At 31.7% G+C, this 25536-nt stretch overlaps 1 protein-coding gene across 9 annotated transcripts in view; it reads left to right on the top strand.

Moving 5' to 3' along the window:
- Nost (Nostrin) overlaps positions 1-25536 on the top strand; it is a 140558-nt gene that overhangs the window by 105293 nt on the left and 9729 nt on the right. The gene's annotated exons all lie outside the window — the stretch shown is intronic.

The following is a 25536-nucleotide window of genomic DNA, read 5'->3' on the forward strand; positions in this document are numbered from 1 at the left end:
ACTTTTTTATTGTAACACTATAGCGACCCTATAATTCTCAAAGAGCATGTTGAGTAGATCATGTTTGTAGAATAAACTTATAGTCCAGCTGGTCAGTGGGGGTCACCAAGAGATATTCAAGTTTATTTAAATATATACAGTGAGTGTAACTCAAAATCGTACAACATATTTTTTTTAAAAATATTATGAAATTATACAGGCAATAATAGGTGATTATATAAAAAATTAAAAGTAATTTTATTAATTGGAACAAAAAATATGTATTTCAACAAAAAAGTTAACAAAACCTCAATTCGTTAAAAAAAATATTGATGAAAATTAAAGAACATCACTAAATTCATATTTCACTTAAATTCGTACAATTATATTAAATTATAATTAAAACTTTAAAAATTAAAAAAATGTTAATATTAAATAATCCTAATACTTTGTAGGGTATCATTTGCTATTTTTTAGTGCCTCTACGGTTTTAAATGAAGCGTTGATATTCTGGGCACTGACAGTCTTACCCAATTTTTTTTATTTGTGGATAAGGGCAATTAAAATTATACCCAATTTTCTGATAGGTAATAGCACACACAATATAAAAATAGCATTTTAAAATATTTCCAAAATATCAACTTTCTAAAACTAATGAATAAAATTTGACTACGATGGTGTACGATTTTAAGTGACATTCACTGTATGTATTTTTTATTTATTTGGCTCGATTTGTTTTTCGTTTTTTAAATATGGCGGGCCTACGAAGAGTCTTCGTTATACCCTTCGCCATGAGTGGCAACGGTATATATAAGTTTGTCATTCCGTTTGTAATTTCTACATTTTTCATTTGCGACCCCACAAAAAATATATATATTCTGGATCGTTATAGATAGCGAAGTTGATCTAGCCATGTCCGTCTGTATGTTGAAATCAACTTTCCGTAGCCCCCAAATAACTTAACATGATTCATACATCAATATATGGGGAATTCTTCCGGCTTGGTTGCTATTTAAAATCGACAAAATCGGCCAATAAATGGCTGAGATATATGGAAAAAACCGGGACAACCTCGATTTTTGGCCTATTTTTTATCTATATCTGGATTACTAAGTCATTAATATAGACAATATGGATATCTAATGATAGATATTTTAAAGTCCATTGCAACGATGTATTTAAGGTTATAGTAAGTTGGATTTACAATGGATAAAAATCGGGAAAAATGTTTTTTAACCCGAATTTTTTTCCTTCAAAATTATTTTTTTCATAAATTATTTTTCCAAAAAAAATTTTAAAAAAATTAAAAAAATAAAATTGAAAAAAAACTTTTTTTTAAAAAAAATTTAAAAATAATTTTGAAAAAAAAAAATTTTAAAAAATTAGAAAATTTTAATTTTGTTAAATAAAAGTATTTAAAAAAAAACATTTTTAAGTATAATTTGGTGAAGGGTATATAAGATTCGGCATAGCCGAATATAGCTCTCTTACTTGTTTTTTTAAATATCAGTGATAAAATTCCGAATAAAATAAAAGCAACTTGCTAACAGTTATCTCGTCCTTATAAAAAGTTACACGCTATATGTAGGTAGGGGAGTCGATGTAGTCATGTCCGTCTGTATGTTGAAATCAACTTTACGTTACCCCCAAATAACTTATATACATGATTCATACATTAATATATCCGCTGTAGTTCCGGTTCAGTTGCTACTTAAAATCGAGAAAACCTGCCCACAAATGGCTGAGATATAAGCTAAAAACCCAAAGTGTTGATATATTTTTTTATATACATATATCATGACTATTTATGTTCGACTCTACTACCAAAGGGTAGTAAAACCCTATACTCAGTTTGACCAAAAGTTTCTGAAAGTCGTGGGGCCTCTAAAAAGGTTTCATCAGTTTTTGGCTAACAGCTAATTCAGACTTTGTGATACGGCTTAACTTTATATGGCTATTTTTCCAAAAATAGCTTTTTCGTACACTTTTGTTGAAAAAATATAGGAAGAATTTTTTTTTTTTTTACTTTTATTAGAATAACTTCCAGGGTCTCCCAATTTTTAAATAACAATATTTTGCAAAGTTGTAGCTGCGGTAAATCAGAATAACTCTTGTGAACATATCAATGCATTCTGAACGTGTCTAGTCACTATAAATAGCACATAAAGATCACTTTGTACCTTAACAATTTTCGTTTTTACTATGGAAGTTATACTAAAAAAAGTAAAAATAAAAAATTTCTTCCTATATTTTTTCAACAAAAGTGCACGAAAAAGCTATTTTTGGATACAAATTTTAACAAAATTTATTTGGCGGACTCTTAGCTATATTATTGCCATATAAATTAGATGTTAACCAAAAACTGATGACACCCTTTTTAGAGGCCCCACTTATTTTCAGAAACTTTGGGGGCCCATAAAAAAAATCGGTCACCAAAATGGACAAACTGAGTAAAGGGTCTTACTACCCTTTGGCAGTAGAGTCGAACCTATACTGTCATGATCTTGTGATTTTCCAAAAGTCTTCATTTGTTGCATAGTGTAATTGATCTGCCCTCTGTAAACCACGGCTTGTAGTTTTCCATTGATATTTCTCTCTCCTTCCGCTCTATGTATATTTCTCTATGTTTTACTTTTTTATGTTTTTAAATCGTTAGATTTAAATCTATAATTTTAAAATCTAAATTAAAAGCAATCTTTTAAAAATAAAACACGGATATAGTATTAGAGTATAATTACTTAAGATAAATTTTAAATTGAATTTATTAAAGTTTTAATGATAATTTCAATTTGTTATAATTTTTTTAAACTTAATTAACAATTAACTCGTTTTGAAAGTTGTTCTCGAACAGTTCTGTTTGCTAATTATTTAAACAAGTGTTATTTATTGACTGCTAATACAAATAAATATCAGTTTGGATCAACAATTCGTTGGCAATAAAAATTTAGGTTTTTTGAACTGAATAACTGCAAAACAGTAACTAAAATCCTTCAGATATTTTTATGTTTTAAAAAAATTTCCTTTATTTTCGGAGTGAGAGAGACAGAGAATTGTTGCCTTAAAAATATGGGGCGAAATCGGACCTCACTCCTGGTAAGAATTAAGTTTTATTAAATTCACAGCAGACTAGAGCCTTTATCTAATATAGCGGGTTATGCATTGAGCCCCAGGACTTGTCCTGTTGGATCTATGGTGAGTCACTTCGGTGAGCAAGCCTGTAGAAGATAGTTAGTTAAAAGACTGATATTTGGGCTAGTGACTAATTTCGGACCGCCAATTGTATTTTACTAGGTGTTGTTGCCGTAAAGTAACGGTTACAATTTTGGTGAACATTATTAACTGCCAGGAAATTATCTGTTAATAAGCTGATGACTCAGCAAAGTTGTTATTCAAACTAACATTACCTCTAAAATTTCTGTAGGTGATCCTAGGTGAGAATGTATCTGACCGTTAATCTCTTTAGTCTTTATTGTCGTTTTTATTCTTGTTCAATTTTTCGATTTTATTCATTTTGTTTATATCGAATTGATTATGCAACATACAACAAAAAGACTTAGTCTTCAACATTTTTATTTATTTATTTTTATTCTTGTCTAATAAAATTATAAACTCGCAAAACATGATGTTTATGTTTTTGAAGGTTGTCGTCGTTTGGATTTTGGGAAAATCAGTTTTTGAATTTTCTCGTGTTTCGGTTTAAATAGATTTTTCTTGTTTCTCTTGTTATAGTACTTTTGTTCAATACAAATTTTGTCTAAAGGTCAATTTGTTAAATCCCGATGAGAACTAAAATAGTTTTGTAGACAAGTGTTGAAATATAATTTATTTTTAATGAGAAACCCCCCCATGTCTCTGATAAGTAAGTTTGGAAAGATCATTATTAAATATAATTTTAAATTTAAATTCAATTGGAGATGCTAAGGAGAGTGTTTGAAATATTTCAAACATTTAGACAAATTTGGCAGTGATAAAGATGTTTATATACATATTTGATATAAACATTTATATTTAGTTGGTTTTGAGTTAATGGACCTGTTCTTTTTCATATCTTTTATTTGAATATTTTAGTTTCATTTTGTTCTAAATTAAAAATCATGACCGCTTTAGTATTTGATTTTTGCTGTTTATACACACAATAACTAATTAAAGCAAATTTTCTATAACAATCGCATTTTACATTAATTTTCACAGTTGTCAGCAACAGAGGCGTAGCCAAAGCAAGGGATTTCGATCATTTTTACCCCTAAACAATTACAACTATTTTTAAAGAAAATAAAGTAGATATAAATAAGCCATTTAAGGAAATATCTTTTAAAAAATAACTGTCAAGGTTTAATGCCCAAATCAGCTCATTTAAATGAGAATTTCTAGAATTTCTCTCTGCTAAACAATTTTAACAAAAACCCGCCTCTGTTCTAAAACCACAAAAACACTATAAACTAAACTAAACTAAATGTGTTTCTCTAACTCAATATTGTTTATATTCCAACTAATTTGTGATGATTTTCTTTTAAACATTTTTATTTTTAAATGAAAAACATTTGAAATTTTGCCAAAATGGACAAGATTTTAAACGAATGGCATTTATTTTTTTTATACTAAAAATAAAAAGTTTTAGACAAAATAAATAAAACTTGTAAATATAATCTAAAAGAAACCGGTAAATTTTTAGACTTAACAAAATAAATATCAATAGCAGAGTATAATGAACTGTATAGAAAATACATGGAATATTGAACTCTATAAAGATTTAAAATAAAATCAAAAGTTATTTTCGTAAAATTTTACTTATTTCCTAATTTAGTGTTGTATTAAGTTACTGCATTGTTTTTTCTGAAGACCTTCATAGTTAAAAATGGCTAAAATAATCGTACTAATTATCATTATTAACAAATAATATTGATGAGCCTACAAAACAAACAAAACAAATAGATAAAATAAAATAATCGTTAGTAATTTCAGGCAGACTTAAAAATGAATGACAAACAAAAGAAAATTTTATAATTTATGATGAAATAAAAATGAGTTTATAGTAGGTCATGATCGATTAATGTAATACTCTACAGAAGTTTTGTTTTGTTTCAAACAAAAAATATATGAAAAAACGTTAAATATAAAATAATAACACTATACGACAAATATTAGGGTCAGTGATGGGCGGGGGTTCTGACCACCGGGAAATGTAAGATCAGTAAAAAAAAGTTATACGTGTCCCGGCGTTTCGCTGGGTCAGTTCTAGGAATCGAGATTTATCGATTTGAAATTAGTATGTATCGTATAGAAAAAATTGTGTTTTTTTTTGCCTTTTTCATGCATTTTGACCATCTAAATGTCCGAATGTTATGTTCAGTAAAGTTTGACCTGTTTGTTGAACACTTTCTTCATTTGAATGTAATTACTCCCAAATTTTTTTTCTTTTTTTATTTTATCTGTTCATATGACTGGCGCAAAGTACAAGTCCCAATTTTGAAGATATTGCGATAAAATTTGCTACATAGCACCCATACAAAAATTTCTAAAATATCTCTATCGGTTCAAAAGTTACAGAGTTTTGGCCGATGAAAAACGATAATGCGCCAACTTATCCCATCTTTCTGGCAGCATATGGATTTCGAACCAAAAGAACTACTCATCTTTTGAGGCAAAGAATGAATCAAACCAATATCGGATACTCAGTTCCAAAGTGAAGCGTATTCCAGAGAGAGCGTTCTGCTTCGATAGAAACAAATAGTAGTCTTGACTATAAGATGAGGCGAAACTTCCCAACCTCTTCTTTCTAAATAGTTTTTAACAGGTATTGCAACATGTGCCAGAGTTTTGTCATGATGGAATATTACGGTTTCATGTCTGGCCGCATATTCTGGGAGTTTTACAGGTTCCCTAGGATTGTCTGGTCATATTTCAGCAGCTCATAATACATAGGACCCTTTTGGTACCACCAAATGCAGAGCATTACCTTAGCGCCATGACTTTGGTTTCGATTCGCCTTGTTGAACGGGCTTCATATACGATCTCTTACGCTTCAGGTTATCGTAATGGATTAATTTGTATCGCAAGTAATGATTCGGTGCAAAAATGATTTTCTTTTATAACGTTCAAGCATAATTTCGGACATGCAAAATCGTCTTTCAAGGTCTCTAGGCTTCAATTCGTATGGCGCCCAATTTTCCTGCTTTTCAATTAATGATTTTGCAAGCTCTTGCTGAGTTTTAAAACAATCTTCATGGAGTAATGCCTCCAATTCTTGGTCTTCAAAATTTTTTGGGCTGGCCCGGGAATCTATGTTTTCCGTGTCAAAATCACTACTTCTGAACCGTACAAACCATCTCTCGCACGTTGAAACCGCTGAAACACATTCACCATCAGCTTTGGTGAGCAATCAGTGTGCTTCAGCAGCACTTTTTTCTAATTAAAGAAGTACAGCAAAACTTCCCGCATATGACGCTATGTTGGTACAAAATTCGACATTTTCGAAGCAAAAAACATTGCTATATAATGTTTAATAACTAGACAGTCCAATAACTGATAGCTTGTAAATAAAACTTCCTCCGACAACTCTCCAATATATTACTTCTTTCAGGTAAAATAACAGCTTTCTAAAGTGCAGTTTAAAATAAACGTTTAAATTGACTACATTTCAGGTTACTTAGAGACACTAAAGTGACAATTAGATTCACGATAGATTAAATGGGATGTTAGTATACTTAAGCTAAGAGAAAATAAACTGTATGAGAATTATATCAATACAATTTGTATAAAACAAATTTGTATAAAACACAATTGTAGTACAAAATAAACGTTTAAAGTGACTACACTCTTCATTACTTAGAGTAACGATTGACTTCGCGCTAGATTATCTGGGATGTATAAATTAACAAATTGATTTCTCTCTGCAGTACAAAGAGCAGATACGTGTCAAATGACCCAGAGTATATAAATTGGAGTCAGCCAAGCGTTCAGGCATTAGTGGCAATTTATACATATGAAATACCAAAAATTTCTCTACCTATGTATGTCCATTTAGCCATTGAGCACCGGTTTCATTAGAAAGGCAATTTTGTGAAGATGGTTTTAGACACATTAGGTCTATTGGGTCCATTCATGAAGTCGATTTTCGAATCTTCCCATACAATAAGTTTTCCCAATTTTGAACTTTTAAACATATTTATGTCTTAAAATTTTGTATGTAGGCACCTCTCCTGACGCGCAGATCCATTAAGAAGGCAGTTTTGGAATTTTAAGGGAGTAAAAATTGGTCAAAACGGGTAAAATCGGTATCTCTACATCTCCGGAACTAATGAAGATAACACAAAAGATCCAACTAATCTGAATTTATGCAATAAGTGGATGTGATAGTTTTTTATTTTTGTAGTATACGGGGATAAAACGGGCGAAAACTGAGTTTTGGTACTTTTTTGTATCCAATATCCCAGATATTATATTTAAATGGAATTGTAGTCTTTCTAACATAATTTCAAATGAATTTTAGAACTTTTTGAAATTTTAACGTATAAGGGGTTAAATTTATCCCTCTTTTTGGTATTTGTTTTTACAAAAATATATATTTTATAATCTAAGATATAAATTGTGCTAAATATTAAAATTACCAATAATCCCTTACCACTGGATCTATTTTCCATTTGGCCTTAATTAAATGGAAATGTAATAAAAATTCGACAGGGGGTGAAAAAAGGAAATTTCGCCCCAAACTCAAATTTTTTAATATAAAAAAGAAAAATGAAAAATAAATTTTAGTTTATTTACCAAACCAAAGGTGTTATAAAGGTACCATTTTGGACCGCTAAACATTCGAATTACCAAAAATTCCTTCACCTTTCCCGGAAAATGAAACATGCTGCTGCTTTTGCAATTTCGGCTGATTGATAATGAATCATTAGTTATATAGATTTCCAATTAAATTAACACACCCGTTCACAATATGTAGGGTGTAATCAAATAAAGAATTCCTATATCTATAGATAATTAAATATGAATACGCCCTGTAAATAAAATATAAACAACAAAAAAAACTCTAAAATAAAAGAAATTCATAAATTACTCGTTCTACAACAAAAGATCCGCATAATTTACTAAACATCACACTTTTGTTATAAATTTTATTTTAGTCTCAATAAAAACTAAAAGAGTTTTATGACCTTTTCGTAAAAATCTCTTTGAAAATTCAAAATTTTTCACCTGCTGTTGATGTGTCTGTTGCAGTTTGGTCATTTATTTAAATGAAATCTTTTAGACATTGTTTGTTTTTGTTTAAAATTTTTGGCTTAGAGATAGCCTAACAATTTGATTTACGTCAAATATTTCGTTTTTTTTGGCTTTTTGGTTGTCTTTGTTTTCTTTTATCAGAATCTAATCTTTGACATAAATTGTCATAAAAAACGTAATAAAATTAAGCTGGTTTTTGTCTTTAGATGTTTTATATAGTTTTTTCTCTCTCTAATATGATTTAGTAGAATTTTTGGGGAAAAAGAAGTAGATTTTGTAACATCATGTTGTGTTGTGTTTAGAAATTTGATTTCTTTTTGGAATTCTGGGAAATCCATTAAAATGTCAAATTATTAAATAGTTGAGGAAAGTGACTACATTTTTTGTTTTATTTTTAAGGAGGAGATTTCTTTATTTTTCATTAATAAAAAATGTGTGATTAAACGTCATAGATAAATACACATCGATAGGAAACTCTCCTGTCAAAGACCTTACTCAGTTGTCAAAAACCTAAGGTGTGAGAATGTGTTACTAAAAAAACTATGTGAAAACAAAAACAAACACTCGCATGTGTAACTATTTTGAGTAATTTGTTTGTTTGAGTTTTTTCTACTATACATTCTCACCACTTAGGTTTTTGACAATTGAGTTAGGTGTTTGACAGCAGAGTTTCCGCTCTATGACTATTCTCTATGGTTAAAGCCTTTCTTTTTTATATTTCTATATTTTTAAATTATAAGTATTTTTTTTTAATATTAAAAAAATATCGAAGGCTTATATTCAATAAAGGCTATCTTCAGTATAAATATGATGGTGGATTTTCCAACATGTTTTTTTTTCAAATAATAAAAAAATGTTAATATTGCTTTGCTAATTAGCTGCATAAACTTAGTCACAAGATTTTCTTCTAAATCTCGTTTTTATTACCAATAAAATATAATTTCTCTACTTAAATAAGAGAATGCTTATCAAATCCGCAACTTTTGCTAAAAATGTTATAAATATTTTGAAGTCTTTTTTTTCATTTCATAACTTTTTTTATCTTATTTAACTTATGATTTATATAATTTTTTATACTTTAATATTTTTATTTAAATAAGAAAAAAACGTATGTTTATAAATCATTGGTGATGCATCAAAATTTCTCACATGAAAAAAAAAGTTTGCCAGTTTTAGACCGATAAGGCCACTAGAATGAGTAGCAAAAAGACTTAACAACACGTTCACAAATTTTTATCTCTTACACATATTTATTTAAGATTTATTTCTTAAATTTGTTTATTCTATAGTAACAGACCAAAAACTTAAAAATTAAGATTTTGCAAAGAACAGCAAAAATCTGCTGGAAAAAACCGCATTAACTCACGCAATTTTCATGAATTTGAGGTTGTTTGCACTTGGGTGGCGTAAACTACGAGTTTTTATTTTGGAAAAAAATAAGAAAAAAACAAGAATGAAAATTTAGAAACCAAATTGTTTACATAAGCCGCCATACGTTTATGGTTTTTGAAAAAATATATTAAAATCTTATGATAAATATAAACATTCATATGAACATTTTATTTATATTTTATTGTTTACAAAATGATAAAGTTGCTGTCTTTTTCCTTAACTTATTATCGCTTCATACCGAAATATAAACGTCATTATTTAAACAAATACAACAGAAAATATACTATAATTTCTCAAATTTAATTTGAATTTTTAGTTTGTATTTAATGCCTGCTTTTCATATACAAAGTTCAGTTGATTGTCATGTGGCTGATATTATTTGGTTAAAAGTTATTCGCAAAATAATAATAAAAAAAAACAACAACTTATAACGAGTTTTAATTATTCTAACAATTGAAATATTACTTACATTAAGCTACAGTGTAAAACAAAAGTTTAAGCAAGAAACAAAAACTAAGCTAGACGCCAACTTTTCTATAGAAAACTAAGACAGACGCCTACTTTTGTATAGAAAACTGAACTAGAAGCCAACTTTTCTATAGATAACTAAGCTAGACGCCAACTTTTGTATAGAAAACTCAGCCAGACGCCAACTTTTCTATAGAAAACTCAGCCAGACGATAACTTTTCTATAGAAAACTAGCCAGACGCCAACTTTTCTATAGAAAACTCAGCCAGACGCCAACTTTTCTATAGAAAACTAAGCCAGACGCCAACTTTTCTATAGAAAACTCAGCCAGACGCCAACTTTTCTATAGAAAACTCAGCCAGACGCCAACTTTTCTATAGAAAACTCAGCCAGACGCCAACTTTTCTATAGAAAACTCAGCCAGACGCCAACTTTTCTATAGAAAACTCAGCCAGACGCCAACTTTTCTATAGAAAACTCAGCCAGACGCCAACTTTTCTATAGAAAACTCAGCCAGACGCCAACTTTTCTATAGAAAACTCAGCCAGACGCCAACTTTTCTATAGAAAACTCAGCCAGACGCCAACTTTTCTATAGAAAACTCAGCCAGACGCCAACTTTTCTATAGAAAACTCAGCCAGACGCCAACTTTTCTATAGAAAACTCAGCCAGACGCCAACTTTTCTATAGAAAACTCAGCCAGACGCCAACTTTTCTGTAGAAAACTCAGCCAGACGCCAACTTTTCTATAGAAAACTCAGCCAGACGCCAACTTTTCTATAGAAAACTCAGCCAGACGCCAACTTTTCCATAGAAAACTCAGCCAGACGCCAACTTTTCTATAGAAAACTCAGCCAGACGCCAACTTTTCTATAGAAAACTCAGCCAGACGCCAACTTTTCTATAGAAAACTCAGCCAGACGCCAACTTTTCTATAGAAAACTCAGCCAGACGCCAACTTTTCTATAGAAAACTCAGCCAACTTTTCTATAGAAAACTCAGCCAGACGCCAACTTTTCTATAGAAAACTCAGCCAGACGCCAACTTTTCTATAGAAAACTCAGCCAGACGCCAACTTTTCCATAGAAAACTCAGCCAGACGCCAACTTTTCTATAGAAAACTCAGCCAGACGCCAACTTTTCTATAGAAAACTCAGCCAGACGCCAACTTTTCTATAGAAAACTGAACTAGAACCCAACGTTTCTATAATAAACTAAGCTAGACGTCAACTTTTCTATAGAAAACTAAACTAGACGTCAACTTTTCTTTAGAACTAAACTAGACGTCAACTTTTCTATAGAAAACTAAACTAAACGTCAACTTTTTCATTGAAAATTATGCTAGACGCCAACTTTTCTATAGAAAACTCAGCCAGAGGCCAACTTTTCTATAGAAAACTAAGCTACACGCTTATTTTAGCTTATTTTCTATAGAAAACTAAGCTATACGCCAGCTTTTCTATAGAAAACAAAACAAGATTCAAACTTTTCTATAGAAAATAAGCTACACGCCAACTTTTCTATAGAAAATTAAGCTAGAAGTCAACTTTTCTATAGAAAACTCAGCCAGACGCCAATCTTTCTATGGAAAACTACATCTCCAAGATTTTCTGCAAGGTGTTCTATAGAAAATCTCAATATTCGCAAGATTTTCTATACAAAACTTTAATAACCACAAAATTTCTATAGAAGACTTCAATACCATCAAGTTTTTCATTTTAAAACTTAAACATCCGTTATAATTCTTTTAAAGAAAATTCAATATCCGCCAGATTTTCGATAAAAAAAAATGTGACTGACATCTGTCAGATTTTCTGATATCTACAAAAGGTTTTGCATTTAATTTTCTAGAAAAAACATTTCTTGTTAATTAGTTTGTTATTTTTGTTGTATTATCACAATGTATATTTATGATTTAACCTAAAATTATACTAACAGTTTGTTTTAATACAAACATTATTTTAACCGACAGTATAACTACATGTTAACATGTAACCAGACTTCGTGTTAATGGGGGTTAATTAACATTTTATATTTTCTTTATCGACTTTGGTCTATAAAGTTCAAACAATTTAGAAAATTTTTATTCCAAAAAGTTCATTAACAAGGTATCACTTTTATTTTAAAACTTAATTATTTCTACTATGACAAATAATGTTTTTTTTAGAAATAAATGATAAAATAATGACCAACATTTTGATGACCAAAATAATAAAAACTTGTGTCTGAAAAAAATAATAAATATAAATTATTTGTGGATTTTGGCACTGATTTGTTATTTTTTTTAAACAAATTTTGTCTTAAAAAGAAAAAAAAGCCATCAAATTTGTTTATTCTTTCATAATTTTCTCTTTTTTGTCCCCAAACGAGGCCATTTATTTTTGGCTTTTTACTTGTGCATTAAAAGCTTAAGAAAAAATAGTTTGTTTTTTCCTCAGATATCAAGACTTTTTGGGTATTCATATGGTTTTCTAAAAATATTCAACAAAATTTTAAATTGAAATTGCATTTTAAAAGTGTTTTTTTTTCTTTTTTTTAATTTGAAAGCATTTTGCTCATGATCATAAGTAGCACAGATCAGTTAAATCACCCTAAAATTTTGTATGCTAAACTGATCATATTTACGACAAGTACTTACAAACAAATGAAAACGAAAGTACTTTTGATGTTTTTTTTATTTTTTGTCTTCTATTTTGAGGGGGAAATTTCACTAGTCAATTATTTAATAGGCAATCAACTACTGACAAAATGAAAATGTATCAAAACAAAAGACCATAAATAAATACAAAAACAATGTAAATTGTTACAGATAAACAACAACATTTAAACAGTCAATCTACAACAAATATGAACCTCCAACTTGGCGAAAATAAAAACAAACAAATGATTGAATGAATGACTGAGTTACTCATACAAACAAAATAATAAACTCAAAATATCTTTTGAAAACAATCAAAAATACACTCTAGTTAAATTTACTATTTATTCGTGCCACAGTAAATTCACTACATTAACACTACAAACTCTTTAAACGAGCCAATGAATATGTGGTTTTGAATTAATTTTATAGTTTTCATTGAACCGCGCCTCTTTAAAGGGCAGCTATAATCCTCATTAAATTAATATTTTTTATGGAAACTAAGTAATCAATAGTGATACATAAAACCTGCCGTCTAAACAGGCCTAGCATTAGATACTTACACATGTTTTTTGTTTGAGAATCATCAGATGTTTACGATCAGATTCATGCCACCACTGGGTAAATGTATGCAACACACTGCCGTACTCTTACTATTCACTCAAACAAATTCATTGAGCGTTTTATTTACCCAAACGATTCTCTTTGTCAGATTTCATTGCCATGAGCGTAGTAAATGCCTTAAAGATATTTTAACAATTCAACTTGTATAAAGGGGGTCTAAAACACTTTCTTTAAATTACGAATATAATGGTTTCATAATAGTTTTATACTGTACAAATACAGACAGTGTTTCACAAAAGTAATATCATACTTTTGCAATAAATCTTAAACTTTTTCTTTGTTTACTTTAACATTTAATTGTAGGCTACTCTTTTTTTGTCTCATTTTTATCTCTGTAAATAAAAATGACAATTTTAGATTCGCATTTTTATACAAAGATTTGCTACACTTTAGCAAATCTAGTAAGTTGAACCTGACACCAATTAAACGTAGATAACATAAAATGTTCTTGAAAAAACTGACACATTCGATAGGGGACTGTGACATCCACAAGATTTTCTGTAGAGAACTGAGACATACGACAACTTTTGCAAACTTTTCTATAGAAAATTGTAACATACACCAACTTTTCTATAGAAACATAAGCTAGACGGCAGCTTTTCTATAGAAAACTAAGCTAGATGTAAACTTTTCTATAGAAAACTAAGCTAGATGGCAACATTTCTATAGAAAACTAAGCTACACGCCAACTTTTCTATAGAAAACTAAGCTACACGCCAACTTTTCTATAGAAAACTAAGCTACACGCCAACTTTTCTATAGAAAACTAAGCTACACGCCAACTTTTCTACAGAAAACTAAGCTAGACTCCAACTTTTCTATAGAAAACTAAGTTAGAGGGCAACTTTTCTATAGAAAACTAAGCTAGATGGCAACATTTCTATAGAAAACTAAGCTAGACGCCAACTTTTCTATAGAAAACTAAGCTAGACGCCAACTTTTCTATAGAAAACTAAGCTAGACGCCAACTTTTCTATAGAAAACTAAGCTAGACGCCAACTTTTCTATAGAAAACTAAGCTAGACGCCAACTTTTCTATAGAAAACTAAGCTAGACGCCAACTTTTCTATAGAAAACTAAGCTAGACGCCAACTTTTCTATAGAAAACTAAGCTAGACGCCAACTTTTCTATAGAAAACTAAGCTAGACGCCAACTTTTTTATAGAAAACTAAGCTAGACGCCAACTTTTCTATAGAAAACTAAGCTAGACGCCTACTTTTCTATAGAAAACTAAGCTAGACGCCAACTTTTCTATAGAAAACTAAGCTAGACGCCAACTTTTCTATAGAAAACTAAGCTAGACGCCAACTTTTCTATAGAAAACTAAGCTAGACGCCAACTTTTCTATAGAAAACTAAGCTAGACGCCAACTTTTCTATAGAAAACTAAGCTAGACGCCAACTTTTCTATAGAAAACTAAGCTAGACGCCAACTTTTCTATAGAAAACTAAGCTAGACGCCTACTTTTCTATGGAAAACTCAGCTAGACGCCTACTTTTCTATAGAAAGCTCAGCTAGACGCCTACTTTTCTATAGAAAACTCAGCTAGACGCCAACTTTTCTATAGAAAACTAAGCTAGACGCCAACTATTCTATAGAAAACTAAGCTAGACGCCAACTATTCTATAGAAAACTAAGCTAGACGCCAACTTTTCTATAGAAAACTCAGCTAGACGCCAACTTTTCTATAGAAAACTCAGCTAGACGCCAACTTTTCTATAGAAAACTCAGCTAGACGCCAACTTTTCTATAGAAAACTCAGCTAGACGCCAACTTTTCTATAGAAAACTCAGCTAGATGCCAACTTTTCTATAGAAAACTCAGCTAGACGTCAACTTTTCTATAGAAAACTCAGCTAGACGCCAACTTTTCTACAGAAAACTAAGCTAGAGGGCAACTTTTCTACAGAAAACTAAGCTAGAAGGCAACTTTTCTACAGAAAACTAAGCTAGAGGGCAACTTTTCTATAGAAATCTAAGCTAGATGCCAACTTTTCTAGAAACAAATCACTGTGCATCCGCCTGTTTTTTATACCCTTTGACATTCCGTTTGTAATTTCTAAATTTTTCATTTGCGACACCACAAAGTATATATATTATGGATTGTTATAGATAGCTGAGTCGATATAACCGTGTCCGTCTGTTTGTTGAAATCAACTTTACGAAGAAGCTAAGTAACTTACATACATAGGTACTTGATTCATACATCAATATATCCGCTATATTTCAAAGTCCTTTTTAACGACGTATATAACACCATAGTAAGTTGGACCTACAATGGATGGGTCAAAATCGGAAAAAATTGTTTTTAACTCGAATTTTGTTTTCACCAAATTTGTTTTTTTACTAAAAAATTAAAATTTTTAAAGATTTGGAAAAATTAAAAAAAAAATTTATTTAATTTAGCTTAAACTATTTAAAATTTTTAATTTAAAGTATAATTTGGTGAAGAGTATATAAGATTCGGCACAGCCGAATATAGCTCTCTTACTTATTTTTTATAAATCTTGAATGAAATGGATTCTTGTGATCTCCTTTCAATTTTTCTTAATCCAGTTGTAGGGTATAGATTGAATAATTTATCACTTGCTGCTAATCTTCAGTTTGCTTCCCATGGCTAAAGTTACAATTCCATCAACTTGAAGAGTTGTCTTATTTTTACAGGATTATAACATAAATTTAAATATAAAGTAGCAAGATTTATTTGATGTTACGTTTCTTTTAAATAAAAGTAAAGAGTTGCATTAATATTGTTTTGAAATTTACATACAAGTGGACTCTTTATATTGTTTATTTAAAACATAAAAAAGATTTAAAAACTGATGTTGAAAAATATATAGTACTTTGGTGTTTTAATGCACTGAATGGGGAAATTCAATTTTCAAGTCATCACATCTGCCATTAATTAATAATATGGAATTGTAATCTCTTTCTAAATCAAGTATGATCTATTTGATTTTCTGTATCTTTTTTTAATATCTGGAATAAACTTCCGATTCTATTTATTCATTTTATTACAATATTTTGCAATTCTTTCTCACAATAGAACTAAAACTTGTCTTACACACTTGAGATACTTGCACTTTATAAATAAATAATCTGATGTATGAGATTGTTAGTAGTGTTTTTTTTCTCTGTTACTGCTTTGATATTTCTTTACAATTAAAGTGTAAAAATAAACTCTAATTAGATAGATATGCTCTGGATAAATTTCAAAAATGTTTCTAGATATTTTCTCTACTAGATGCCAGCATGTTAAGTATTTGCCTGCGTTGTTAAAGAATCTCATGTATGATGTCTTAAATTAAAATGTTTTTTTCTTCTATTTTATTTTTATTGTGTTAAAATTACTTGTACGTGATTTTTTATAAATTGCCACCTTTACAACAAGATGACAACAACAAGTGAAAACGAACAAAACTAAAATAAACATTTTATAAATAAATATGAAACATACTAACTAAAATGCTACTGCTCAAACATACCTCAAACCTTTAAGGATCAACAAACAAACAGCCAGGCAGGCAGGCAACACAACATGTCTGAATGTTGGCATCATAGCAAAACATGCAGGCAGCACAATCGCGCAAAATGTAATTGCAACATTGCAGTTTCAAAAAAAGAAACATTTTTTTTTTTTTTCAAAAAACAAAAAAAAGAAAAGAAGCCATAACTACCACATACAACAAGGCAAACATAAAAAAATGCAATTACATGTGTATTTTACGGAATGATAGAAAGAAATAAAAAAAACAAAAATGCTTTTATGTTTTTGAATTCTATATATTCTAAACATACATTTATAAAAAGCAACAACAAAACGCTCTTGACATCTTAAGGATTTTGAGGGCATAGGCATCATTGCATTGCAATGCACTTCATTGCATCTTTAAACACAGCCAACACACCTCGCTCCTCTACTTGTATCCTGTGATATTTCCACTAGACATGTTGTTCTATAATGGGTCTGCATTTAGCAGCAACCTTTTAAACCTTCATATTGCGATGTGGCAGATATGAGTTTCTTTTATATTTCTTTTTAGTGGACTCTTATAAGATGGGAATGTCTACGACGTCATATTAAATACCAGATTTATTCATATTCATATCTGTCAGCAATTTACACTGGCATCGAAAAAGACAAATTTTAAAATTTTTATACAAAACTAAGGCACACTTCAACAAGAAAACAATGACTTACGTAAATTTTTTTATAGAAAACTGTGACTTACGTCAATTTTTCTATAGAAAACTGTGACTTACGTCAATTTTTCTATAGAAAACTGTGACTTACGTCAATTTTTCTATAGAAAACTGTGACTTACGTCAATTTTTCTATAGAAAACTGTGACTTACGACAACTTTTCTATAAAAAAGTAAGACACCAACTTTTCTATAGAAACTAAGCTAGACGCCAACTCTTTTTTATAGAAAACTGAGCTCTACGCTAACTTTTGTGTAGATAACTGTTCTTTACGCCAACTTTTCTATAGCAAACTGTGCTATACCCCAACATTTCTGTAGAAAAATGTAGCATTCAATAAAAATATTAGACATTTGCCGGATTTTCTAAGGAATATCTTACTTCTGCTGGATTTTATGTCCAGTGTGAACGCAGTGTAATATTAAATTGAAGTTACATCTTGCACACAGCATCCAGGAATATTTGTAATTGTTTGTAGCAATTTTGTTCTTATTTTTATTCTTGGTTCAATACGTTTTACCACTTAAATTATTGCCAATTTTCAAGGTTATTGAAAATAATCTTCACAATTTAGTTGGCCTCTTGTCTTCCACTGATTGTTGAGTTGGATGGTTCATTTGCTTTTGTTTTTTTGGTTTTTCTTTGCCCTAAGGATATTTGTTGTCTCAAGATCCATTATACACAAATAGACACTTAAGATTATTATTGTACGTTTGCTACACATGTCGGTATTTGGAGTTGTTTATTTAATGTACTCACACAGATACAATACATTTTCCAATTGTAGTTATTGAAATTAAACTTTTATGGATTTATTTGGCAAGTGATCGTAGTATCGGTAGATTGGTTTGTTTTTTGTTGTATATTATTTTATAATTATATAATGATGTTACACCCTACATTAAAAGGAGGAGGAGATTATTGGCAGAAAGGCATTGCATTTACTATTCATATCAAAGCAGAATCTAACCATTTGCCATCACATTATCAAGTAACCTTCAAGAAAGTCAGTATCATTTTAGATATGATTGAAATTCAAATTTTCTTTACATTTCATTAATTAAAACAATTAAATATAAACCAATTTTTCCACCTTAGTTTTTCTTTTGCAAACTCATTAATACTTTTATCGACTACCAAAGTAACTACATTTCGTATATTTTATCGCTAGTCAAGAAAATAACTTAATTACTATGGCTTCCATTAGATTTCATTATCTGCCACAAAACTGGGTGACTTTAAACAAGAAAGACAAAAAAGAATGAATAAAAATAAATGCATAATACACCTAGATAAAAAAAAGAGAGTTAAGTATGACAAATGCGAAACAAATAAATGTAATTACAATTATTTTATAATGTGAATTAAATTAAAATACAAAAACAAAAATGGAAAATAATTTCCGTATTTCAAAAGTAAACAAGTGTAACAGATATAGGAGTAAATATGTAGGCAACAGTGATCGTACTATAAGCTACAGTGATTGCACAAAATTTGGTATAGAGTTTCGATCATTTTTCACTTTCGTGAAAGGGACTAAAGTTGGATGCAAGATATCAGTCAAGAGGGAAACTAGAGATGGACGAAAGATATTAGTTAAGAGAGTTTATATATTTTAGAATAATTTATTCGCTCTTTTAATTAAGTAATGTATTCTTATAATTTCAGTAGAATCATTCGATATTGACCTTTTATTTTTCTCTACAGTACTTTTTTCTTTCTTTTAATAATAAAATGTTATTGACATTATATTTACACAGGTGTTTTTTGAAATCCTCTCAGATGATTAATTAAAAATGTGGGAAACATACTCAACTATCAGCCAACTTTTCTATATAAACCTAGACGAAAGCTATTCTACAGAATACTCATCTAGACTTCAACTTCTCTATAGAAAACTAAGCTAGACGCCAGCTTTTCTATAGAAAAATAAGCTAGACGCCAGCTTTTCTATAGAAAACTAAACTAAACGCCAACTTTCTATAGAAAACTCAGCCAGACGCCAACTTTTCTATAGAAAACTCAGCCAGACGCCAACTTTTCTATAGAAAACTCAGCCAGACGCCAACTTTTCTATAGAAAACTCAGCCAGACGCCAACTTTTCTATAGAAAACTCAGCCAGACGCCAACTTTTCTATAGAAAACTCAGCCAGACGCCAACTTTTCTATAGAAAACTCAGCCAGACGCCAACTTTTCTATAGAAAACTCAGCCAGACGCCAACTTTTCTATAGAAAACTCGGCCAGACGCCAACTTTTCTATAGAAAACTCGGCCAGACGCCAACTTTTCTATAGAAAACTCGGCCAGACGCCAACTTTTCTATAGAAAACTCGGCCAGACGCCAACTTTTCTATAGAAAACTCGGCCAGACGCCAACTTTTCTATAGAAAACTCAACCAGACGCCAACTTTTCTATAGAAAACTCAACCAGACGCCAACTTTTCTATAGAAAACTCAACCAGACGCCAACTTTTCTATAGAAAACTCAACCAGACGCCAACTTTTCTATAGAAAACTCAACCAGACGGCAACTTTTCTATAGAAAACTCAGCCAGACGGCAACTTTTCTATAGAAAACTCAGCCAGACGGCAACTTTTCTATAGAAAACTCAGCCAGACGGCAACTTTTCTATAGAAAACTCAGCCAGACGGCAACTTTTCTATAGAAAACTCAGCCAGACGGCAACTTTTCTATAGAAAACTCAGCCAGACGGCAACTTTTCTATAGAAAACTCAGCCAGACGGCAACTTTTCTATAGAAAACTCAGCCAGACGGCAACTTTTCTATAGAAAACTCAGCCAGACGGCAACTTTTCTATAGAAAACTCAGCCAGACGGCAACTTTTCTATAGAAAACTCAGCCAGACGGCAACTTTTCTATAGAAAACTCAGCCAGACGGCAACTTTTCTATAGAAAACTCAGCCAGACGGCAACTTTTCTATAGAAAACTCAGCCAGACGGCAACTTTTCTATAGAAAACTCAGCCAGACGGCAACTTTTCTATAGAAAACTCAGCCAGACGGCAACTTTTCTATAGAAAACTAAGCCAGACGGCAACTTTTCTATAGAAAACTCAGCCAGACGGCAACTTTTCTATAGAAAACTCAGCCAGACGGCAACTTTTCTATAGAAAACTCAGCCAGACGGCAACTTTTCTATAGAAAACTCAGCCAGACGGCAACTTTTCTATAGAAAACTCAGCCAGACGGCAACTTTTCTATAGAAAACTCAGCCAGACGGCAACTTTTCTATAGAAAACTCAGCCAGACGGCAACTTTTCTATAGAAAACTCAGCCAGACGGCAACTTTTCTATAGAAAACTCAGCCAGACGGCAACTTTTCTATAGAAAACTCAGCCAGACGGCAACTTTTCTATAGAAAACTCAGCCAGACGGCAACTTTTCTATAGAAAACTCAGCCAGACGGCAACTTTTCTATAGAAAACTCAGCCAGACGGCAACTTTTCTATAGAAAACTCAGCCAGACGGCAACTTTTCTATAGAAAACTCAGCCAGACGGCAACTTTTCTATAGAAAACTCTGCCAGACGGCAACTTTTCTATAGAAAACTCAGCCAGACGGCAACTTTTCTATAGAAAACTCAGCCAGACGGCAACTTTTCTATAGAAAACTCAGCCAGACGGCAACTTTTCTATAGAAAACTCAGCCAGACGGCAACTTTTCTATAGAAAACTCAGCCAGACGGCAACTTTTCTATAGAAAACTCAGCCAGACGGCAACTTTTCTATAGAAAACTCAGCCAGACGGCAACTTTTCTATAGAAAACTCAGCCAGACGGCAACTTTTCTATAGAAAACTCAGCCAGACGGCAACTTTTCTATAGAAAACTCAGCCAGACGGCAACTTTTCTATAGAAAACTCAGCCAGACGGCAACTTTTCTATAGAAAACTCAGCCAGACGGCAACTTTTCTATAGAAAACTCAGCCAGACGGCAACTTTTCTATAGAAAACTCAGCCAGACGGCAACTTTTCTATAGAAAACTAAGCCAGACGGCAACTTTTCTATAGAAAACTCAGCCAGACGGCAACTTTTCTATAGAAAACTAAGCCAGACGGCAACTTTTCTATAGAAAACTCAGCCAGACGGCAACTTTTCTATAGAAAACTCAGCCAGACGGCAACTTTTCTATAGAAAACTCAGCCAGACGGCAACTTTTCTATAGAAAACTCAGCCAGACGGCAACTTTTCTATAGAAAACTCAGCCAGACGCCAACTTTTCTATAGAAAACTCAGCCAGACGCCAACTTTTCTATAGAAAACTCAGCCAGACGCCAACTTTTCTATAGAAAACTCAGCCAGACGCCAACTTTTCTATAGAAAACTCAGCCAGACGCCAACTTTTCTATAGAAAACTCAGCCAGACGCCAACTTTTCTATAGAAAACTCAGCCAGACGCCAACTTTTCTATAGAAAACTCAGCCAGACGCCAACTTTTCTATAGAAAACTCAGCCAGACGCCAACTTTTCTATAGAAAACTCAGCCAGACGCCAACTTTTCTATAGAAAACTCAGCCAGACGCCAACTTTTCTATAGAAAACTCAGCCAGACGCCAACTTTTCTATAGAAAACTCAGCCAGACGCCAACTTTTCTATAGAAAACTCAGCCAGACGCCAACTTTTCTATAGAAAACTCAGCCAGACGCCAACTTTTCTATAGAAAACTCAGCCAGATGCCAACTTTTCTATAGAAAACTCAGCCAGATGCCAACTTTTCTATAGAAAACTCAGCCAGACGCCAACTTTTCTATAGAAAACTCAGCCAGACGCCAACTTTTCTATAGAAAACTCAGCTATACGCCAACTTTTCTATAGAAAACAAAGCCAGACGCCAACTGTTCTGTAGAAAACCAAGCAAGGCGGCAACTTTCCTATAGAAAACTAAGCCAGGCGGCAACTTTCCTATAGAAAACTAAGCCAGCCAGCAACTTTCCTATAGAAAACTAAGCCAGACAACAACTTTCCTATAGAAAACTAAGCCAGACACCAACTATTCTCTGGAAAACTAACTTTTCTACTGATCTTTATTTATTTAGAACTACAGCACAGCAAAACCAAACAGTGCAGACAACTTTTAATTTCTAACAAATTAATATTTTTTAATCAAATTACTAGACTCTATTCCCCCAATTAACAATACGATAATTGCTATAAAATAAGAAAATAAATTAACAACAAAAAGAAGATTCAATGCATCATCACACGCGCCACAAAAAACTAAAATGTCTTTATACCTCAACCTCAACAAATGCCACAACAAATGCAGCAGCGGCTGCTGCAGCCGCCTCAATACCGCTCTCATTTCGTACCCGACTACAAATACATCTAATGACAATTATCTACTGTGTGGTAATTGAAGTATTTACCTGTTGTTTGCTGTTTTTCAATCATTTGAAAAAACTACATACCGAACTATAAGACAATCCAACCAATTTTAATTTCACCCCCTGCACCCGACAACGACGAACCACAAATGTTCATGGCAAAAGTTGTGCCAGCAACAATAACATGCAACAACTGAAGAATTGGAGAGCAAAGAAGAAGAAACATCCAACTGCTGCTAAAAAAAAAAAGTAAACGACCAAGATTTGTTGCACTTTTTCTAAACATTAAGTTTATTTGTTTGTTTGTTTGTATTACGAGCATAAACCGCTTAAAATAAATAAGTAACAGCGACCTCTATAGTTCTTTTACATTTACAACAATTACAATTACCACCAGAGCATTATTAACAACAACAACGACAACAGCAGAAACAGAACAAAAAAGATTTAAAATTCTTTTGTGTTTGAAATTCTATTTGAAACCATAAACATTTTGAGGTTTCTTTTTGCAACACCATACAAGCTGTATGGATGTATTTACGTTCAAACTAAGAGCGTTGACACAAACCCAACCAAAGACGACCAAAAAAATAAGAACAATAATGAATGCCCTGTGTGTGAAATGTATTAACCCCATACCGGACATGGGACTTAATGGTTAAATGAGTTTATGCTCAAGTAACAAAATACTTATAACGGTTCTCCTCAACTCAATACTTTGATGATGTTGGTATGTCTGTCGCCTTAGAAGTTCATCAGCAGCTTGAGAGTGAGAAAGCAAAACTGCTTCATGTGTCTTCCTTTCTACAACTTCCTTCCCAGAACACAACAACTCTTACTTACTACCTCACTGCTTAAGCTCCATTCGCCGTTTTAGTCAGGTGGGTCTGTTTGTTTTTCTTTCATTCAATCTTTTCGTTCGTTCTTTCGTTTGTTCGCACGTTGTTCATGAGTTTGTTCTGGCATTAATGCATGATTTATTTCATTTTAAATAGTTGCGCTGGGTTGAGTTGAATTTGCTTTTGGTTTGCACATTAGTTGAGTTTTGGTTGTTTTGTTGCAATTGCAATTGGTTTCTTTAAACAGACCTCATTAGCTGGTTTTTCTTATTTTTTTTGTTCATTCGTTTTCTTGTTGTTTTCTTATTTGGGTTAAGACACTTGTTACAAAATTTTATAGGTGACTTTACAGAAATAAATTGTATTAGTTACATTTAGACAATTTGTAACTTTGTTCTTAATTAACAAAAACAAGTAACAAAGCTATATTCGGCTGTGCCGAATCTTATATACCCTTCACTAAATAATACTTCAAAATACAAATTTTAAATATTTTTAGGTAAACAAAATTTATTTTTTTTTGTCCAAGGTTGTTTTTTTCATTTTTTGGAAAAAAAAATTTGTCGAATAGTTATTTAAATTTTTTTTTTGTTTTTTATTTTTTTTTTTTTTTTGGAGAAAAAAAATTCGGGTTAAAAAATATTTTATCCGATTTTGACACATTGTAATTCCAACTTACTATGGTCTTATATACGTCCTTGCAAGGTCATTGAAATAACTATCATTAGATATCCATATAGTCTATATTAATGACTTAGTAATCCAGATATAGGTCAAAAATCTAGGTTGTCATGGTTATATAATACCATTCTCACGAAGGTGTAGGGAGTTTTCTATAGAAAAGTTGGCGTTTAGCTGAGTTTTCTATAGAAAAGTTGGCGTGTAGCTGAGTTTTCTATAGAAAAGTTGGCGTGTAGCTGAGTTTTCTGTAGAAAAGTAGGCGTCTAGCTGAGTTTTCTATAGAAAAGTAGGCGTTTAGCTGAGTTTTCTATAGAAAAGTAGGCGTCTAGCTGAGTTTTCTATAGAAAAGTAAGCGTCTAGCTGAGTTTTCTATAGAAAAGTAGGCGTCTAGCTGAGTTTTCTATAGAAAAGTAGGCGTCTAGCTGAGTTTTCTATAGAAAAGTAGGCGTCTAGCTGAGTTTTCTATAGAAAAGTAGGCATCTAGCTGAGTTTTCTATAGAAAAGTAGGCGTCTAGCTGAGTTTTCTATAGAAAAGTAGGCGTCTAGCTGAGTTTTCTATAGAAAAGTAAGCGTCTAGCTGAGTTTTCTATAGAAAAGTAGGCGTCTAGCTGAGTTTTCTATAGAAAAGTAGGCGTCTAGCTGAGTTTTCTATAGAAAAGTAGGCGTCTAGCTGAGTTTTCTATAGAAAAGTAGGCGTCTAGCTGAGTTTTCTATAGAAAAGTAGGCGTCTAGCTGAGTTTTCTATAGAAAAGTAGGCGTCTAGCTGAGTTTTCTATAGAAAAGTAGGCATCTAGCTGAGTTTTCTATAGAAAAGTAGGCGTCTAGCTGAGTTTTCTATAGAAAAGTAGGCGTCTAGCTGAGTTTTCTATAGAAAAGTAGGCGTCTAGCTGAGTTTTCTATAGAAAAGTAAGCGTCTAGCTGAGTTTTCTATAGAAAAGTAAGCGTCTAGCTGAGTTTTCTATAGAAAAGTAGGCGTCTAGCTGAGTTTTGTATAGAAAAGTAGGCATCTAGCTGAGTTTTCTATAGAAAAGTAGGCGTCTAGCTGAGTTTTCTATAGAAAAGTAGGCGTCTAGCTGAGTTTTCTATAGAAAAGTAGGCGTCTAGCTGAGTTTTCTATAGAAAAGTAGGCGTCTAGCTGAG

This window comes from Calliphora vicina, chromosome 4, assembly GCF_958450345.1.
Source record: "Calliphora vicina chromosome 4, idCalVici1.1, whole genome shotgun sequence".
NCBI classification, from domain to species: Eukaryota; Metazoa; Arthropoda; class Insecta; order Diptera; family Calliphoridae; genus Calliphora; species Calliphora vicina.